This window comes from Loxodonta africana, chromosome 19 (assembly GCF_030014295.1).
Source record: "Loxodonta africana isolate mLoxAfr1 chromosome 19, mLoxAfr1.hap2, whole genome shotgun sequence".
In the NCBI taxonomy this organism is placed as follows: Eukaryota; Metazoa; Chordata; class Mammalia; order Proboscidea; family Elephantidae; genus Loxodonta; species Loxodonta africana.
The window spans coordinates 22,379,904-22,399,272 of record NC_087360.1 but is presented as its reverse complement, the minus strand read 5'-3'; the positions used below and the strand labels follow the sequence as shown (position 1 = coordinate 22,399,272).

The following is a 19,369-nucleotide window of genomic DNA, read 5'->3' as shown; positions in this document are numbered from 1 at the left end:
TCAGAAGATGGGGCGGCTGGCTGATGCTTGGGTCCTGGGTACCTAGACGCCCCCACCTTTCTTGACGGCCATGAAGACTGGGGACATGGGGGTGGCCCTTGTGGATGGGGTTGGGGACATGACACTTGTCCTTACCATCCTCCACTCATATCTCTTCTTCTGTGTCAAGAGGTCAAGGCACCTGCCGAGGGCACGGGCTGGCTACCTAGCACCCTCCCAGCCAACTTCTCATAGAAACACCAGTGCCCGAATTGGTCTTCCTCTATGACCTGGCTTCAGTGACACCTTCCCTTGCCTGCTCCTCTAGAGACATGTGCTGTGTCCTCTGCTCTGCACTAGCATGTATGACACAGTGCTGCAATCAACTGTGACATCTCCTGTCCACTGCACAGGCCCGGGGGGCAGCACTGCGGGGTCCCGCTCGTACCGTGGGTGCTCATTGTTGGCTCTGGCGCTCAGCACACTCTCCAGCATGTCACCAGCTCTCCCACCCAGAGTTCAAGCTCCCAGGCACCTACGTCTCTTAACCTCCTTCTTATTATAATGTTGTTAGCTGCCACTGAGTCAGCTCCAACTCACGGTGATTTCACACACAAGAGTACAAAATGCTGCCCCGTCCTACATCATTCTCACTCTCACTGGCATGTTTGAATCTATCAGTGCAGCTCTTGTGCCAATCCATCTTACCGAGGGTCTCCCTCGCCCTTGTTGGCCCTCTACTTCACCCAACGCAATGTCCTCCTCTAATAACTGATCTCTCCTGATGACATGCCCAAAGCAAGTGAGTCAGACAATGTTCTCTTGTGATCCATAAGGTTTCACTGGCTGATTTTCGGAAACAGATCTCTAGGCCTTTTCTCCTAGTCACTCTTAGCCTGGAAGCTCTGCCGAAATCTGTCCACCATGAGTGACCCTCCCGGTATTTGAAGTACTGGTGGCATAGCTTCCAGCATCACAGCAACATGCAAGCTACCACAAAATGGGAAACGAACGGATGGGCGGTGGCCTGTTATAACACAGATGGCTAAAACAAACAAAACTCCATAAAACTCGAGCTTCAAATAGCACCTGGAAAACCAGTCGGCCTGGGAAGCATCTGCCTGAGGACCACCCTGACCTTTATCAACTGTGGGAACACACTGCCATGGCGAGGTCCTGGGTGCTGAATTTGTGAAAGTGACAACCTGTTACAATGGTCCTTGAGACAATCTACTAGCTGGTGAAGCAATTCCACCAAAACAAATGCCAGCCTCCTTCCTGATGCCATCAACAAGATCCAGGTTTGGCTCTGACAGGAATCTGACCCCACTATTCCCTCACTATCTGAAAAGAAGGCTGGAGACCAGCCGTCTTCACAGCACCATCCTGGGTGGGCCACATGACATGCGGCCAGGTAAGAGTCGGCAACTCACACAGCAAGTGAGCGTGGCTTATTGTGGAGATTACAGCAAGAGGCAGAAGCGTTCACGTTAACACCCGGGCGCACGGCCCAGACCATTTTTTAAAAATTAAACCTTTTATTTTGAGCTAATTGTAGATTCACTTGCGATTGTAAGAAATAATAAAGAGAAACAAGTGGGACTGACCCAAGGAGTGCAGCTGTGGTTCAACATAAGAAAACCAATCAATGCAATATATCACATTAATAAACCAAAAAACCAAACAGGTTTCCATCAAGCTGATCCCAACTCATGGTGATCCCATGTGTTACAGAGTAGAACTGCTCCACAGGGTTTTCTTGGCTGTAATCTTATCAGAAGCAGATTGCCCGGCATTTCTTCCACAGTGCCACTGGGTGGGTTCAAACCACCAATCTTTAAGGTTAGTTGTCAAGCACGAATTATGTGTGTGGTCCAAGGATCTTCCTATGTTAATAGGCCGAAGGAAAAAAAACACATTATCATTTCAATTGATGCAGAAAAGGCATTTACAAAATCTAACACTCTTTCATGATAAAACCATGCAGCAAACCAGGGATAGAAGGGAAATGATTCAACATGATAAAGGATATTCACAAAAAATCGACACTAACATCATACTCTATGGAGAAGGACTGAAAGCTCTCCACCTAAGATCACAAACACGACAAGCATGCTCACTCTCACCACTGCTACTCAACATTGTACTGGAAGTCCTAGCCAGAGCAATTAGGCAAGAAAAAGAAATAAAAGGCATCAAAAACTAGATAACTACCTCTATTCATTGATGACATGAATCTGCACCAAAAAAAAAAAAAAAACACAAACCCCAAAGAATCTACAAGAAAGTTACTACAGCTAATAAATGAACTCAACAACGTCACAGGGTACAAGATTGACATGCAAAAATGAGTCGTGTTTCTATATACTAGCAATGAATGATTTAAAAAGAAAATCAGGAAAACTAATCCATTTATAAAAACATCTGAAGGAATAAAATACCTAGAAATAAATTTAACTAGGGAGTGAAAAGACTTATACACTGAAAACTGTAAAACACTGCTAAAAGAAATAACCCCAACCCGTTGCTGTCGAGTTGATTCAGACTCATAGCGACCCTACAGGACAGAGTAGAACTGCCCCATAGAGTTTCTAAGGAGCGTTTGGTGGATTCGAACCGCTGACCTTTTTGGTTAGCAGCCGTAGCACTTAATCTCTACGCCACTAGGGTTTCTGAAAGAAATAAGGGGGACATGGAAAGACGTGTCTTCTATGGACTGGAAGACTTAATGTCGTTAAGATGTCAATACTACCCAACTAATACTACCCAAAGCGATCTATATATTCAATACCAGACCTGGTGCTGTCGAGTCAATTCCAACTCATAACGACCCTATAGGACAGAGCAGAACTGCCCCATAGGGTTTCTAAGGGGTGCCTGGTGGATTCAAAGTACCAACCTTTTGGTTAGCAACTGTAGCGCTTAACCATTATGCCACCAGGGTTTCTGACATATTCAATACAATCCCTATCAAAATTCCAACAGCCTTTTTTTTTTGCAGAAATGGAAAAGCCGATCTTCAAATTCGTATGGAATGGCAAAGGGTGTTAATAGCCAAAGCAATTTTGAAACAGAAGAAAAAAGCAGGACTCACGCTCCCTAATTTAAAAATGTACTATAAAGCTACAGCAATTAAAAGAGTATGGTACTGGTATAAAGATAGACATATAGGCCAATAGAATGGAATTGAGAGTCCAGAATAAAACTATGTATATGGCCAATTAATTTCTGACCAGGGTGCCAAGTCCACTGAATGGGGAAAGAATAGTCCCTTCAATAAATGGTGCTGGGACAACTGAATATCCACATGTAAAGGAATGAATTTGGTCTCATATCTTAAACCATATACAAAAGTTAACTCAAAATGGATCAATGGCTTAAATATAAGAGCTAAAACCACAAAACTCTTACAAAAAACAAAGGAGTAATGCTTCAGGCCCTTTTATTTATTTATTTCAATAATATTGTGTTTTTGGTGGAAGTTTACACAGCAAATTAGGTTCTCATTTGACAACTTCTATACAAATTGTTCAGTGACATTAGTTACATTTTTCACAACGTGTCACCATTCTTTTTAATTGCGTTCTGGTTGTTTCTTTTTCAGTACTCTAGTTTCCTTGCCCCGTTATCTTCTTATCTTTGCCGTAGAGTAACTGTTGACATTTTGGTCTCACATAGATTTTTTTTAATGGAGCACCATACTCAAGGGTAATATACTTTATTTTGTGTCCCAATCTGTTATTTTGCTAAAAGGTAACCTCAGGATAGCTTTGGTTCAAGGTTTAAAGAGTATCTCAGGGTGATAGTGTCAGGGGGCTCTCTACTCTCAAATGGTCCAGTAAGTTTGGGCTTTTTAAGAAATTGAGTTCTGTTTTGTATTTTTCTCCTATTCTATCAGGGTCCATCTATTGTGGCCCTGCTCGGAATGGTCAGTAGTGGTAGCTGGGCACCATCTAGTTCTTCTGGTCTCAGTGGATGAGGCTGTGGCCAGTGTAGGTTATTAGCCCTGTAAACTAGTTTCTTCTCTGAGGCATTCGTTTTCTTTTCTCGTTTTTTCCTGATGAGTAGAGACCAAGAGTTCTATCTCGGACCGCTGCTTGCAAGCTTTTAAAACCCCAGATGCTACTTATCTTTCTAGGATGCTGAACATGAATTTCATTAACTATATTATGCCAATTGACTGAGTTGTCCCATGAAACTAAGATCTTAAGCCTTCAAACCCAGAAAAGCATTTTCATGAGGTGTTTGGTTATGTCTGAGAAATATCTGCAGTTGTGTTCTCTATGATTATGTGTGCAAGCACACACATATCTATACGTACACATACAAATAGATACTTCTATCTCTGCACACATATGTACATACCGGTACCTACCCATACACATATATGCCCATGCACATATATATGTGATCATACACTCATTTTTTAGTTATTGTTGCAAAATTATGTATGTCATATTCTTTACCACAAACATCCTTTTTTCTTTTGTGCTTTTTAGTGGCATCACTTCCTTTGGTCAAAGTGTGTCAGGACCTTGTTTTTGGCAATGGATTCTTAGATATGACATCAAAAGTACGAGCAGCAAAAGACAAAATAGATAAATTGGATTTCAGCAAAATGAAAAATTTCTGTGCATCAAAGGACTCTATCAAGAAAGTGAAAACATAACAGACTGGGGAAAAAAATCTGCAAATCATATATCTGAGAAGGGTTTAATATCCAGAATACAGGTAGTCCTCAACTTATGACAGGGTTCTGTTCTGACAATTCTTTTCTAAGTTGGTTCTAACGTAAGTTGAATACCTCATTGTTTTAGTTTTTATCATTCTTTCTTTTTTTTTTTATTTCAAATGAGATGGTTTAATTCTAGGAGGTATAGAATTTAGGGCGTAATAAAGGCCAAAGAGCAGACTCTGGCAGGATTCTGGACTGGGTTTACTCTGATCGCACAGATAGGAATGGCTGAGTGAGAAGAACTAAAGAGATGAACCATTCTATGATTTCTTTCTTTTTACAAAAGTATATTCTTAAATGTACAACAGGCTCCAAGACAACACTTCATTCTAACTACAGCTGGCAACAGATGTTATAGGAGGGAATCCAGATATTTAAACAGGAACGGAATCAAGGGTTACCATTGCCTCAGCCACAAAGTACAGCTTATTTTTTGCCAGATTTCTTAATTCCACCTGTGGCCAGGGGGTCCTTCCCCATGGCCTCTCGCTTTTAGCTCCTCAAGTTTCTTCTTTTCTTTTTGTTTCTGCTTGAAAGCCTTATTTTCCTTGTCCATTTCCCTGCTCTGCTTCTTGGGCTGTTTCAGGGGCTTCTTCTTGCTACCTTCACAGCTGGACGTGGCACCTGCCGCCCCTTCCCCTGCTCTGCCACTGGAAGCCGAGCTCCCGACCCCACCTCCCCCCCTCCATTATTATTTCTTTTTATTATCAGTATCTTTACAAACCCAATCTTTGTCTTTGGGGTTGGCATGGGAATAATAACACCAGCAAATAATGAGCTGCAGGACTATATATGGTACATATTACTAATGATAAAAAAAGTTGCCATCAACTCGATTTCGACTCATAGTGACCATATAGGACAGAATAGAACTGCCCCATATGGTTTCCAAGGAGCAGCTGATGGATTGGAACTGCCGACTTTTTTGGTTAGCAGCCAAGCTCTTAACCACTGTGCCACCAGGGCTCCATTACTAACGATAATATGTATTAAAAAAAAAAAAAAAGGATAGCCGCAGGTGTGGTTCGTCATACTCAAATATGCCCTAAGTCAGGGGACTACCTGTATATAAAGAACTTCTACAACTTAACAACAAAAATCAAACAATCCAATCCAGAAATGGGCAAAGGACTTGAAAAGACATCTCACCAAAGAGGTTATACAAATGACCAACAAGCACATGAAAAGATCCTCAACATTATTAGCCATTAGGGAAATGCAAATTGAAACCACAGTGAGGTATCGCTTCATGCCCACTAGGATGGCTATGATTAAAAAAAAAGAAAGCAACAGGTAGGTGAGGACATGGAGAAACTGGAACCCTCATCCATTGCTGGTGGGATTGTAAAACGGTACAGCTACTGTGGAAAACAGTCTAGCGGTTCCACAAAAAATTAAACATAGAATTACTACACCATCCAGCAAGTCTGCTTCTAGGTATATACCCAAAAGAATTGAAAGCAGGAACACAAAGAGATATGTGTAAACCAATGTTCGCTGCAGCACTGTTCACAGTAGCCAAAAGATGGAAACAGCCTAAATGTCCATCAACAGACGAATGGCTAAACAAAATGTGGTCCATATATACAACAGAATACTACTCAGCCATGAAGAGAAATGAAATCTCGACACATGCTATGACACGGATGAAACTTGGAAACATCAAGCTGAGTGAAAGAAGTCACAAAAACACAAATATTGTATGATTCCACTTACACGTTTGGGATGATGAAAAAGTTTTGTAAAAAGAGAATGGTGACAGTTGCACAACATTGTGACTGTAATTAATGTCACTGAATTGTACACTTAAAAACGATTAAAATGGACAATTTTATGTTATAAATATTTGATTACAATAAATTTTTACCAGAAAGATCCCTGTACCCTTTACCCGGTTTTCCCTAATGGTAACACCTTGCAAAACAATGGAATAATATCACCACCAGGATATTGACATTGATACAGTCAAGATACACAGCACTCCATCACCACGAGGAACCCTCCTGTTGCCCTTCTATAGCTATGACCACTTCTCTTCATGCCCACACTCTCCTTAATTCTTGGCAACCACTTATCTTCCCCATTTCTGTACTTTCATCATTTCAAGAATATTATATAAATGGGATCCTACAGTAGTAACATTTTGGAATTGGCTCTTTTGACTCAGTGTAATCCCCTCGAGATTCACCCAGGTTGTTGGAAGTATCAACAGTTCATCTCTTCTTATCGCTGAGCAGTATTCCACAGTATGGCTACATCACTGTTTATGTAACCCTTCACCCACTGAAAGACATCTGGGTCGTTTCTCATTTTTGGCCATTATGAATAAAGCCGCCGTAAACATTCATGTACAAGTTTTTGTGAACACGAGTCCCTATTTCTCTAGGATAAATGTCCAGAAGTGCAACTGTTGGACTGTATGGTAGTTTCACGCTTAATTTTTAAAAGATACCACCAAACTGTATTCCACAGCAGCTGAACCATTTTACATCCTGTCTTAGTTACCTAGTGCTGCTATAACAGAAATACCACAAATGGATGGCTTTAACAAAGAGAAATTTATTCTCTTACAGTCTAGTAGGCTACTAATCCAAATTCAGAGTGTCAGTACCAGGGGAAGGCGTTTTCTCTCTATCAGCTCTGGAGGAAGGTCTCTATCATCAATCTTGCCCTAGACTAGGAGCTTCTCCATGCGGGAACACTGGATCTGTTCCTGGCATTGCTTTCTTGGTCATATGAAGTCCCCCACTCTCTGCTTCCTTTTCTTGTAAGATAAAAGGCAAACTCCCTTTACATTGGATCAGGGATGTAACCTGAACAAGGGTGTTACATTACACCCCACCCTAATCCTCTTTAACCACAGGCAGAGATTATGATTTACAACACACAGGAAAATCACAAAATGGGGGACAACAATGATACTGGGAATTATGGCCTAACCAAGTTGATACATGATTTGGGGTTTCAATCCATGACACTCTACCCTTTGACCCCCCAAAATTCATGTCCTTGCTACATGTAAGATACATTCACCCCATCATATCATAGCAAAACTCTTAAATCAACTCCAAGTCCAAAATTCAAAAATTCCTCTTCATCTGTGAAATCTAGAATACAAGTTATCTGTTTCCAAAGTACAATGGCTTAAGAGACACAAGCCAGACATTTCCATTACAAATAGGAGAAACTAGAGGTAGAGGGAAAGAAGGCATAGCAGGCACCAAGCAAGTCAGCAGAACACATTACATTGGCCCTCAAGGCTTTGAAAATAATCCTCTGTTCTCTGAGGATTTACACCATAGCCTTGCCCTCCAGACTCTAGATATTGGCCACACTCTCTGGATTCTGAGTAGAGAGAGGCTCCTTGGCCCTGGGCTTCAGCTCCACCTTCCAGGCCCACTGGGACAGCAACTCTGCTCCCTCAGCTTTAGACTCGCTATTCTCCTAGTCCATCTGAGTGAAGACTCCACCCATAGGAACACCAGAGGCCATGGCTCCACCCTTTGAAATCCAGAGGTTGAGGCCATACCTTTGAGACTGAGGCAGCTTGGCTTCCTGTGTTCCTTGTCTCTTCAGCTTCTGCTTCCTAGTTTCTTAGCCTCTCAGCTCTTTGGGCCTCACCACCAGCATCTGCCCTGCTGGGGCAAGTGTTTCAAAGTTCTGTAGCTCCACAAGTAAGTGCCTGGAGGCATCCCACCCTGCCAGGAAGTCTCCTGCATACAGGCACTCAGCTCTCTCACTCTGTGGGTCAGCTCCAGTGCTGTCTGGCCCTGGTCTCCTGGTTCTGCTGCTGCCAGTCCTCTGCTGCTATTTGTCATCATCTAGCAGTTCTCCTTACTTCCTTCTGAGTCCTCTATCCATTCAGAGTTTAAAAACCGCTTCCACATTTTAGGTATCTGTTAGAGCAGCACCGTACCAAAATTCTTAGTTACCTAGTACTGCTATAATTACCACAAGTGGATGGCTTTAACAATGAGAAATGTACTCTTTTTACAGCTACAAATCCAAATTCGGGGCGTCAGCACGAGGGGAAGGCTTTCTCTCTCAGCTCTGGAGGAAGGTCCTTGTCATCGATCTTTCCCTGGACTGGAAGCTTCTCCATCCAGGAACCCCAGGTCCAAGGGACACGCTCTGTTCCTGGCACTGCCTTCTTGGTAGTATGAAGTCCCCCACTCTCTGCTTGCTTCCCTTTCCTTTCTTGTAAGAAAAAAGGTGGTGCAGGCCAAACCCCAGGGAAACTCCTTTACACTGTATCAGGGATGTGACCTGAGCAAGGGTGTTACATTACACCCTACTCTAATCTTCTTTAACCACAGGCAGAGATCATGATTTAAAACACAGGAAAATCACAAAATAGACAACAACCACAAAATATTGGGAATCATGGCCTAACCAAGTTGACACATATTTTTTGGGGGACGCAATTCAATCTATGACCCATTCTCACCAGCAATATGCAAGTAGTCCAGATTCTCTGCATCCCCACCTGCACTTGGTGATGTCACCTTATAGATGTGGAATATCTCACAGTGGTTTTAATTTGCATTTTCCTAACGGCTAACACTGTTGAATATCTTTTCATATGCTTACTTGCCACCTGCATTTCTTTTTTGGTGAAATGTCTCTTCATGTCTTTTGCCCATATTCTAACGTGATTGTTTGCTGTTTTATTGTTGCATTTTGCAAGCTCTTTACATATTCGATTTACTAGTCCTTTGTCAGAACTGTAGCGTCCAAATTATTTTCTCCTACTCTTTAGCTTGTCTTTTTACCTGTTTAAGAGGGGCTTTCACGGAGCAAAATTTTAATTTTGATGAAGTCCAAACTGTCAATTTTTCCTTTTATGGACTGTGCTTTTGGTGTTAAATCTAAGAATTCTTTGCCTAGCCCTGGATCTCACAGTTTTTTTTTCCTAAAAGTTTTATAGTTTTGTGTTTTTCATTTAAGTCTGTGATCCACTTTGCATTTGTTTTTGTATAAAGTACAAGCTTTAATCAAGATTCTTTTTTTTTTTGCCTACGGATGTCCAATTGTTTCAACCTCATTTTTAAAAGGGCTGTATTTGTTCCATTCAGTTGCTTTCACACATTTGTCAATAGTCAGTTGGGCATATCTGTGTGGGTCTATTTCTGGATCCTTGTGATGAAATGAGTTCCTTTATGTGGCCGCCCTTTGCCTTGGTTCTTTGGAAACGCAGCTTGAGTGATATTTCCCCCAAGCCCTGAGGAATTACCTTTGCCTTAGTTTTCAACCCCAGAGGGCTTGTTAGTTTTATCCAGGTTCACTGACATTTCCTGGGGAAGCTGTAAAGAGCCTGAGATTTGATACTTTTTTTCTGGCCCTGGGCTGTAGCCTACCCTGTGATTGGTATGCACCTTCCAGGGACTGCTCAATATACTTAAGCAAAGGAAGTGACTACTACGCAAATGAAGTGTCTGTGGCCTACAGAGAAAAAAAAAATTTTTTTTTTTTTTTTTAGAGGGGACTGGTAAATTTGTGACCATGGTGGGAGGGCTATGCTTTGAAACAGAGAAGAGTTTGCTTATATACGTAGCCAACAAGGAACCTCCTAAAAGGGCTGTAACAAGGGTCAAAGCCTCTAAGACTGAACACAGCAAGAATCCTAGAAGGGGCCCTATAGCAGAGAGGATGGTGATGGCACAAACCTGCTGCTAAGAATGCAGCTAAGAGAGCTGAACAAAACTGCTGCATTGGCTATGAGCTGTATCAGTTAGCAGTGGAGAGGCCGACGGCAGGAAAGCCTCTCCTGAGGGAGTCGAGAGGAGGCCTGCAGGGCTGAGAGGGGGTGTGCCTGGCAGAGAGAAGGGCCTGTTTGCTTGCACGGCCCAGAGGAGCTGAGAGAACGTCCTGCACTGAAGAAGGGAGGTGTGTTCTCCGCCTCCAGGGCGCCTTCCAGACTTTGTGTGCTTCCTCATCCTGATCCCGAGTGGTAGCCTGTTGATCCTGATGCTGAGATGTAACCTGTTACTTACTTAATAAACCACTTAACTCGAAGTATGGTCTGTGAGTTCTGTGTGGCCACCGCAGTAGATTATCAAACCCAGCAGAAAAGTAGAGTGCGCTGTGGGGAGGATGGCTGGTGTCAGTGTTAAAAAGGTTGGAGAGTGGAGGTATGTCTGACCTCTACCTCACAGGGGCCTGCCTTCGGCAGCCCTTGATTCACATCATCCCCCCTGAAGTTAGACAGCTTCTGACGCTACTCCCACCATGCCATAGCTCTTAGTTCTGTTTCACTGATCTATGTGTCTATAAGTTCTTCTTTCAACTTATTTTAGCTGTTCTAGTTCCTTTGCTTTTCCATATAAATTTTAGGATGATCCTGTTTATTATCTACAAAATACCTATTTTTACACAAAGAACATGCACCTTCTACATTTGTTTGCCAACCGCTCCCTCCCCCAGGGAGGTATTTTCATAAGCACCTTTACGCCGATTTTTTTTTTACATGTTGCTAAAAAAAAAAAAAAAAAATAGCATAGTGCATTTACAAAAATACCTTGTGGGGGAGGGAGCAGCTGGCAAACAAATGTAGAAGGTGTATGTTATTTGCATAAAAATACAGCATTCTGCTGGGATTTTGATAAAATTCCATCAAGTACGTATATCTATCTGAGGAGAACCGACATCATTACTATGTTGAGTCTTCTAATTTATGAACATAGCACATCTCTCCATTTACTTAGATCTACTTTGATTTCTCTCATCAGTGTTTTATACTTTTCAATCTACAAATCCTGCACATTTTGATTATTTACACATTTTTTTCAGTGATTGTAAATGGTACTGCATTTTAAATTTCATTGTCCATGTATTCATTGCTAGTATATGGAAATACAATTGATTTTTGTATGTTTATCTTAACATCCTGTGAACTTGATGAATTCAGTTATTGGTTCCAGGTGTTTTTAAAATTTTTTTGTAGATAATACCTTGAATTATCTACGTAGACAATCATGTCATCTGCAAAGAGAGATAGTGTTATTTCTTCCTTTCCAATCTGTATGCCTTTTATTTACTTTTCTTGCCTTATTGTACTGCGAGAACTTCCAGTATTATGTTGAGTAAGAGTGGTGAGAGCAGACATCCTTGCCTTCTTCCCAATCTTAGAGGGAAAGCATTCAGTCTTTCACCATTAAGTATAACGCTAGCTGCAGGTTTTTTGTAGATGCTCTTTACCAAGTTTCGAGTCCCGATGGCATAGTGGTTAAGAGCTTGGCTGCTAACCAAAGGGTCAGTAGTTCAAATTCACCAGCCACTCCTTGGAAACCCTATGGGGCAGTTCTCTGTCCTATAGCGTTGCTGTGAGTCAGAACTGACTTGAGAGCAAACGGTTTGGTTTGGCTTTTTACAACAAGTTGAGGAAGTTCCGCTTCTATTCCTATTTTTCTTCAGGTTTTTATCATGAATTTGCATTGAATTTTTTCAAATGCTTTTTCTGCTTGATTAATGATGTGGTTTTTCTTATTTAGTATGCTCATATGGTAGATTACAGTGATTTTTTTATTTTTGCATACTGAACCAGCCTTGCGTCCCTGGTCATGATGTATAATTCTTTTTATATATTGGTGAATTTGCTAATACTTAAAGATTTTTATATTTATACTCATGAAGGATATTGGTCTGTAGTTTTCCTTTTTTGTACTGTCTTTGTTTAGTTTTGATATCTTAGTAATACCAGTTTCATAACATGAATTGGGAACTGTTCCTTTCTACTCTATTTTCTGGAATAGAGTGTGTAGAATTGGTGTTAATTCTTCTTTAAACATTTGGTAGGCTCCATCTGGGCCTGGAGATTTCCTTTTTCAGAGTTTTCAAATTACAGATTAAATCTGTACAGGTTACTGCTAAATTCAAATTATCTACCTGATACTGAATAAGATGTGGCAGTTTGTTTTTCAAGAAATCAATCCTTTTTGTCGTCAACTTCGTGTGTGTAGACTTGTTTGTAGTATTACCTTATTATCTTTTACTTAATCTGCAGGGTCTGTAGTAATATCCCATTTCATTCATGACACTGAAATTTTTTTTCTCTCCTTTTTATCTGTCTTGTTAGAGGTTTGTCAGTTTAATTGCTCTTTCCATAAAACTAGTTCTGTGTTTCATGAATTTTCTCTACTGTTTTCAATTTCACTGATCTCTTTTTATTATGTCCCTACTTCTGCTGCTGTGGGTGTATTTTGCTCTTTCTCTAGGTTCTTGAGCTTGGAACTTAGATAACTAAGACTTTTCTTCTTTTCTAAGGCATGCATTTAGTGCTATAAATTTTCCTCCCAGCACTGCATTAGCTGTGTGTCAAAGTTTGATTTGTTATATTTTCATTTTCATTTGGGTCCATGTGCTTTTTTATTTCCCTTGAGACTCACTCTTTATTCAGAAGTATATTTATTTATTTAGAAGTATAGCTCAATTTCCAAGTATTTTTAGTATATTCCAAGTATAGTTAAGTTTTCAAGTATTTGATTCCGCTGTGGTTAGGGCACATACTGTATGATTTTGATTCTTTTAAATTTGTTGAGGTTTGTTTTCTAGCCCAGAATATGGTCTATATGGTGTATGTTCCAAGGCTATTTGAAAAGAATGTGTATTCCCCTGAATTCAATAGCATTCTATAAATGTTGCACAGGTTCTGTTGATTGGTGGAGTTGCATTCTTCTGTACTGCTGCAAATTTTCTGTCCAGTTTTTCTATCAATTATTGAGAGAGGAGGGGTGCTGAAATTGCCAATACATCTGTGAATATGTCTATTTCTTCTTTCAGTTTTTGCTTCGCATATTCTCCAGCTCTGTTGCTTGGTACACAGGCATTTAGGAATGATACGTCTTCCTAGTGGACTGACTATCATTATTTAATGTCCCTCTCTGTCTCTGGTAATGTTCCTTGTTCTGTAGTCTACTTTTTCTTCTATTAAAACAGCTACTCCTGCTTTCCTTTGATTAATGTTTCCACGATATGTCTTTTTTCCAACCTTTTACTTTATCTTTCCTACGTGGTATAGTGGTTAAGTGCTGTGGCTGCTAACCAAAGGGTCAGCAGTTCGAATCCACCAGGCGCTCCTTGGAAACTCTATGAGGCAGTTCTACTCTGTCCTATGGGGTCTCTATGAGTCGGAATTGACTGGACGGCACTGGGTTTTTGGGGTTTATGTCATTTGAATTGAGTTTCTTCAGAGATAAAGGATAGTTAGAGAAAATAAATACTTACCTTGTAGATAACATAGTTGGGTCATGTTTTCTAATCTACTGTTGATTTTTTATTATAACTGGTGTATTGAGGTCATTTACATTAATATAATTATTGACATGTTAGGGCTTAAGTCTGTCGTTTCATTACTTTTCTGTTTGTTTCCTGTTTCTCATTTCTCCATTGCCGAACATTTTATAGAATTCCATTACAACACATTTACAGTGTTTTGAGTGTATCGCTTGTATATGTGACTTATAACGGTCTATTGGCATTGATGTTTACGACTTCAAGTGAAACTTTACCTCCCTTTATGACTGCTGCTGTGTACATCCAACTTTATATCTCTGTGGGTCAGACAGTACCCAGTTCATGACGGGCAGCTCAGGCTGCATGGTGACTTGGTGGCCCATGGTTAAGCGTTCGGTCTCTACTAAGGCCCAGTAACAAGCCAAAAGCTACTTCTCAAAAAGAAAGTAGTTATCTGCAGAGGATGGCAGGGCTTTGTTGCAAAATCCTACAGGTTGGCGCTGTGATTCACCAACAGGGGCCTGCCAAAGACTCCAAACAGCATCTCTGCCATTGACAATTCAAGCACCGTTAGGTCAGCCAGATCATATGGCCCAAGTGGCAGGGCAGCTTGCACAGCAGCCTGAACCAGTTGCAGAGCCTTCTCTTGTTCTGGGCCCCACTCAAAACTAGCAGCTTTTCAAGTCACTTGATAAATAGGCCAGAGTAGTACACCCAAATGAGGGCCATGTTGCCTTCAAAATCCAGAGAGGCCCACTAGGCATTGTGCCTCCTTTTTAGTTGTTGGAGAGGTCAGATGCAATAACTTATCCTTCACTTTAGGAGAAATATCTCCACATACTTCACACCACTGGACCCTTAGAAATTTCAGTGAGGTGGAAGGTGCCTGAAATTTTGTTGGATTAATTCCCCACCCACCAGCATGCAAAGGGAGATGCTGGTGGCGTAGCGGTTAAGAGCTATGGCTGCTAACCAAAACGTTGGCAGTTTGGATCCACCAGGCGCTCCTTGAAAACCTCATGGGGCAGTTCTACTCTCACCTATAGGGTCACTATGAGTCAAAATCGACTTGAAGGCAATGGGTTAACAATGGGTTAGTATGCAAATGTTTTACCAGTAAGTCCAGAGTTGTTGACACTTCTTCCTCACAAGGTCCAATCAATAGAATGTCATTAATGTAATAGATCAGTGTGACATCTTGTGGAAGAGAAAGGTGATCAAGTTCCCTGTGGACTAAATTATGACACAGAGCTAGAGAGTTGATATACCCCTGAGGTAGAACACTGAAGGTGTACTGATGCCCTTGCCAGCTGAAGGCAAACTGCGTCTGGTGGTCCTTCAAAACAGGAATGGAGAAAAAGGCATTAGCGAGATCAATAGCTGCATACCAGGTACCAGAAGATGTATTAATTTACTCAAGCAATGAAACTGCTGGAACAGCAGCTGGAACTGGAGCCACCATCTGGCTAAGTTTTAGATAAAACAAGATAACTCAATGTCATTCTGCAAGATCTATCTCTTTTTTGCATAGGCCAAATAGGCAAGTTGGATGGGGATGTAGCAGGAATCACCAGCCCTGCATCCTTCAAGTCCTTGATGGTGGCAGTAATCTCTGCAATTCCTCCAGGAATGTGGTATTACTTTTGGTTTACTATTTTCCTAAGTAGGGGGCAGTTCTATTGGTTTCTGCTTGGCTTTCTCTGCGAAAATAGCCCTTACTCCACTTCTCAGGGATCCAATGTGGGGGTTCTGTCAGGTGCTGAGTATATCTACTCCAATGATGCATTTTGGAACTGGGGAAATCACTACAGGATGGGCTGAGGGACCCACTGGACCTACGGTGAGACTGACATGAGCTAAGATTTCATTAGTAACCTGACCACCATATGCCCCCACTCTGACTGATGGGCCACAGTGACATTTTGGGTCTCCTGGAATTAACGTAAGTTCAGAGCCAGTATCCAGTAATCTCCAAAAAGTCTGATTATTTCCTTTTCCCCAAGTAACAGATGCTCTCGTAAGAGGCCATAGATCCCTTTGGTGAAGGCTGGGGAAGGATTAACAGTATAAATTTTTGGCAGTATAATGAGGTCCTTTCTCAAGGGGACCCAGCCTCCCCTTCATTCAAGGGGTTGTGAGTCTTTAAACTCACTTACGTCTGGGAATTAATTGAGGGACCGTGACAATTCTGGCAATTTGAGTTAGACTGGTGTTCACTTGACCTAGAATTCTTTCACTCGTACGAATCAAGTAAACATTTAGATTTCCTATTTCACTTCTAGGTACACCATGACTCAGTAGTCAATGCTATATCCACATGACTCAGATTATTCTGATTACTGCTCTGACTCTACTGTCCATGATGGTAACCACACCTCACTCGGTCTTTGAGGATTGTTGCCAGTTGGCCCCTTCCACCACAAGCTCTAGTCAGCCCCACTGCAGTTAGGTGTCTCAATTCAGTTACAGCAGTTCCCACTGTCATGTCTGACTTATATAATATAGCAATCATAGCAGTCTTCAAAGATGCTGGGGCTCTCTTCACAAATTTGTTCCTCACCATTGTGGTAAAAGGTGTGTCCTTTGGGCTCTCCATGTCTGGGTCTGTGGATCTATCCTGATAAATTCACTCTAACAATTTCCCTAAGCCTCTGGATACTTTCTACAGTACAGCAAGGCAGGTCTGGTACTTCAACTTGATTTAGTGTAGGCCACCATATAATCCATGCTTCAGTGACACAACTAAACTATTAGATCCTTTTCTACCCTCTCAAGCTGGAACACTGAATGAAGAATCTGTGCTTAGTGAGCCCATATCAATAAACTCAGACTGATCCATCTTTATGCTCCTTGCACCACTATCCCACAGCCATAACAGTCATTCTCATATATATTCCCCAGGTTTCTGTTTGTACATATTTGAAAAGTCAGGCAGTTCTTTTGGAGTGTAGCATGCCTCCTCCTGTGTCACGCTTTGTACTTTACCTTTTGAGGCTCGCTGGGACTTAAGTCTAGTTATAGGTCTGGGAGCCAAAACGAGTGGTACAGATGTGTTTTTAGAACATTTAGCAATGTCTTGTAAGGCATCTGGCTCAGGCAATGACTCAGACAAAAGCTCTTCAAACACAACCCCCCCCCCCACAGAAAAAAAAAAAAACAACCAACCATTGCTGTCAAGTTAATTTTGACTCATAGCTACCCTACAGGACAGAGTAGAGCTGCCCCATATGGTTTCCAAGGAGCACCTGGTGGATCTGAACTGCCGACCTTTCAGTTAGCAGCTGTAGCTCTTTAGTACTACGCCATCAGGGTTTCCCTTCAGACACAAGCCTGGTTAATTCCATGAGATGGGGGTTGAGGGGCTAATGGTTTTACTGGAAAGGTAGCTTAGCAGACAAAGATGGAGTAATCTCTTCAGATGGGAGTGAGAGGGTTGGTTCTGTTGGCAGGAGTGATTCAATGAAATTTAGGGGCTCAGTTTAGGGTCTCAGTTACCCTAGCTTCCTGATTACCTGCCCATATGTCCCCATCCCATGTTTCAAGATCCCATTTCTTCCCAATCAATGCCCTCACTTTAACTTCAGACACCACTCAAGACTGGGAATTCAGTTGATGTTGTAATCCAGTCACTCTTACAATAAGTCTCTGGGTTTGGCTTTCCACAATATCAGCTCTGTTACTTCAAGAAATATGGCTTTCTTTCAAAGCACACGTGGAAACTTTGAGATCGTTTATTAGGTGCTTGAGCTTTGACTCTGAAGCCCTGAGCTCATTTCTTTCTTTCACCACTTTGTTCAGTGAAAGTAGGAGCAACCAACCATGTTCCTTATACCTCTCATTACGATACAATTGTAGAAAGGTGTCAAGCAGGCCATCACCCAGAGCCTCACCTCTCACCAATACCTGATCTATTGGTGGTGGTGTTTTGCATATTTCTGTTGCCACCTCATGCCACGGATAACCAGTGCTCCCTTTAGTAGTGGAAGTAGAGTCATCAACACCTTAAAGACCAACAAGACTTGAGATCAATTTAGAAAACTCATCTGTATAATATTGTTTCTCTAGAATTACTCTCAGTACCAAATGTTTTGGGCTGAGTTCTCTAGAGAAGTAAAGCTAGTGAAGCATCTATACACATAAAACAAAAAAAACCCAAACCCATTGCTGTTGAGTCGATTCTGACTCATAGGAACCCTACAGGACAGAGTAGAACTACCCCATAGAGTTTCCAAGGGGTGCCTGCTGGATTTGAACTGCTGACCTTTTGATTAGCAGCCATAGCACTTAACCACTATACCACCAGGGTTTCTGTGTATGTATATATAGAGAAAGAGATTTATATCAAGGAAACGGCTCACGCAGTTGTAGAGGCTGGAAAATCCCAAGTCCATGGGTCAGGCTGGAGGCTTCTCCTGACTCAAGTAGCTGCAGGGGCTGGCTAACCCAAGATCACCAGGTCAGACAATAGGCCCCTGGCTCACAGACTGTGGAGGCTGAATTCCAAGATCAGCAGGTAAGCTGGTGGGTTGCTGGCTCACAGACTGTGGAGGCTGATGAACCCCAAGATCGGCAGGAAAGGTGCTAGCTCAACTCCCCAGAAGTGGAGGTCAGATGAACAGCAGCCAGCTGCAGAATCCAGAGCAAGCAAAAGCCCACGAGCCTGGCCAGAAAGTCCACCTATATTGGATGCAGGCTACACCCCAAAGGAAATTCTCTTTCAAATGACTGGCTACTCACAGCACATCCCAGCATGGAGGTGATCACATTATTATACGAATGCCAAACTACATCATAACTGTCAAATCACTGAGAATCACGGTCCAGTCAAGTTGACACACAACCTTAACGATCACACCCAGCATGGATTTCTTTGGGTTACGCTGTTTGTGGGTACACTCAGCTTCCTGAATGCGTCATTCTGGTTTATTTAAGCATCCAAGGTAAGCACATGGACGGAAATCTCTAAAATCGTGCCTTCTGAAACAACATCCTGAGGTGTAGACCCCTGGGAGGCCATGATCACCTTTTTGCCTGTGTGCTGGAAGAGAATCAAACCTTTTCCTGAGGTAGCACATGGCCCTCTCGCTTGTCCCCCTTTTGGGCAAAGATGTTGTCTATGGAGGCACCTGTTCATGTTAGGCAACTCATCCTTTCTGGAGAATTTTAACACTTTCCTAGTTCATGTGACTGTGAAGGCAGATGACACCACATTTCACTAGCAACTCGGATAAGCTACATTTCCAGTGCTTTCCAAAGAGAAGCTCGAACCCACTGCAAACCAAAGCCTACCAAAAAGCTTGAGACAAATCCTAGTAAGGAAAGACTGTCTGGAGGACACATTCATGTGTTTAACTGAGGCTGTTTCATATTTTTTAGTCCCTTTCTCCTTTGTGATATGCCCTCCTTTAAGGTTATTTGAAATTT

At 41.9% G+C, this 19,369-nt stretch overlaps 1 protein-coding gene and 1 pseudogene across 2 annotated transcripts in view; both read right to left on the bottom strand.

Moving 5' to 3' along the window:
• On the bottom strand, window positions 1-13,950 carry LOC135228208 (translation machinery-associated protein 7-like; annotated as a pseudogene).
• The window catches only part of SMARCB1 (SWI/SNF related, matrix associated, actin dependent regulator of chromatin, subfamily b, member 1), a 41,672-nt gene that overhangs the window by 9,201 nt on the left and 13,102 nt on the right, over window positions 1-19,369 (bottom strand). The window lies entirely within an intron of this gene.